This window comes from Tachyglossus aculeatus, chromosome 1 (genome assembly GCF_015852505.1).
Source record: "Tachyglossus aculeatus isolate mTacAcu1 chromosome 1, mTacAcu1.pri, whole genome shotgun sequence".
Classification (NCBI taxonomy): Eukaryota; Metazoa; Chordata; class Mammalia; order Monotremata; family Tachyglossidae; genus Tachyglossus; species Tachyglossus aculeatus.
The window spans coordinates 19753975-19756362 of record NC_052066.1 but is presented as its reverse complement, the minus strand read 5'-3'; the positions used below and the strand labels follow the sequence as shown (position 1 = coordinate 19756362).

General features: G+C 48.9%; 1 pseudogene; it reads right to left on the bottom strand.

Moving 5' to 3' along the window:
* Positions 1–505: 505 nt before the first annotated feature.
* On the bottom strand, positions 506–605 carry LOC119938609 (annotated as a pseudogene).
* Positions 606–2388: the final 1783 nt, after the last annotated feature.

Sequence of the window (2388 nt, the reverse complement as noted above, 5' to 3'; positions counted from 1 at the left end):
ACCCCATTTGCTTGCACCTATCCCAGCGCTTAGTACAGTTCTGGGCACATAGTAAGTGCTTTACAAATATCATTATAGCTTTAATTCTATTTGTTCTGATGACTTTGACACCTGTCTACATGTTTTGTTTTGTTGTCTGTCTCCCCCTTCTAAACTGTGAGCCCATTGTTGGGTACGGACCATCTCTATATGTTGCCGACTTGTACTTCCCAAGCACTTAGTACAGTGCTCTGCACACAGTAAGCGCTCAATAAATACGATTGAATGAATGAATGAATTATCATTACTATTATTACATGCTTTCTTCCTATCAGGAACTTAGTCATTCAATTTCATTTATTGAGCACTTATTGTGTGCAGAGTACTATACTAGGCGCTTGGGAAAGTACAATGCAGCAATAAAGAGAGACAATCCCTGCCCACAATGAGCTCACTGTCTAAAGGTGGGGAGACAGACATCAATACAAGTAAAGAGGCATCAATATAAATAAATGAAATTACAGAATTAATTATGGAATACTTCACAAATATGCATGTTATCCTTGCGCAGGGGCCATGCTAATCTTCTCTGTATCGTTCTAATTTTAATCTATGTGCTGCTGAACTTATAGTCTAGAAGAGGAGCTTAATTGCCTCCCTCCCCACATCCACCAAGCTAGCTCTCTTCCTCCCTTCAAGGCCCTACTGAGAGCTCACCTCCTCCAGGAGGCCTTCCCACACTGAGCCCCCTCCTTCCTCTCCCCCTCTCCATCCCCCCCATCTTACCTCCTTCCCTTCACCACAGCACCTGTATATATGCATATATGTTTGTACATATTTATTACTTTATTTATTTATTTTCCTTGTACATATCTATTCTATTTATTTTATTTTGTTAGTACGTTTGGTTTTGTTCTCTGTCTCCCCCTTTTAGACTGTGAGCCCACTGTTGGGTAGGGACTGTCTCTATATGTTGCCAACTGTCTCTATATGTTGCCCACCCCGTTCGCTTCCGCACTATCCCTCCTCCCCCTTCCCTTTCCTTCCCTTCCTTTGAAGCCCACATTATTCGCCTCTACCACCCCCTCCAGATTCTTGTAGCCGTCATCTACCGCCCTCCCGGCCTCACTTCCAACTTCTTCAACGACTTTGACCCCTTCCTCACCTTCCTTCTCTCCTTCTCCATGCCCACTCTGATCCTCGGAGACTTCAATATCCACATGGATATCCCTAACGACTCCTCTGCCGCCCGCCTTCTATCTCTCCTTGACGCTGCCAACCTCTTCCTCCACCCCACCTCGCCCACTCACCAACTTGGTCATACCCTCGACCTCATCATCTCCTACCGCTGCACTGTGTCCAGCCTCACCAACTCTGTTATCCCTCTCTCTGATCATAATCTTCTCACCTGCCTCCTCACTCACACTCCTTTCCCCTGTAAATCCGTATTACTCCCTCACAGAGATCTCCGCTCTCTGGACCCCACCCATCTTTCGGAGCGCCTCACACCCCACCTCGCCGCCCTCTCCTCTCTACCCAGTCTTGATGATCAGATTACTGCTCTCAACTCTACCCTTTCTACTCAGCTAGACTCACTCGCTCCCCTTTCCCTTCGCCTCTCTCGCACCACTAACCCACAACCCTGGATCACTGCCACTGTCCGCCTCCTTCGCTCTTATGCTCGAGCTGCCGAACGCTGCTGGCGAAAGTCTAAACACCATGCCAACCTCGTTCACTTCAACTTTATCCTTTCCTGCCTTAACTCAGCCCTCTCTTCTGCCAGACAAAACTATTTCTCCTCCCTTATTGACACCCATGCCCATCACCCCCGCCAGCTCTTCCGTACATTCAACTCCCTTCTCAGGCCCCCGGTTCCTCCCCCTCCTCCTTCCCTCACCCCCAACGATCTGGCCTCCTACTTCATTAACAAAATTAAATCCATCAGGTCCGACCTCCCCAAAGTCTCTTCCCCCCTTTCTCCATCCCCCCGGCTCTCAACACTCTCTGCTACTCTCCCATCCTTCCCAGCGGTATCCTCAGAGGAACTCTCCTCCCTCCTCTCAAGTGCTACTCCGGCCACCTGTGCTTCTGACCCCATTCCCTCTCATCTTATGAAATCTCTCGCTCCATCCCTTCTCCCCTCCTTAACTTCCATCTTCAACCACTCACTCTCCACTGGTTCCTTCCCCTCTGCCTTCAAACATGCCCATGTCTCTCCCATCCTAAAAAAACCCTCTCTTGACCCCACCTCACCTTCTAGTTATCGTCCCATACCCCTCCTACCATTCCTTTCCAAACTCCTGGAACGAGTTGTCTACACGCGCTGCCTAGAATTCCTCAACAACAACTCTCTCCTTGACCCCCTCCAGTCTGGCTTCCATCCCCTTCATTCCACGGAAACTGCCCTCT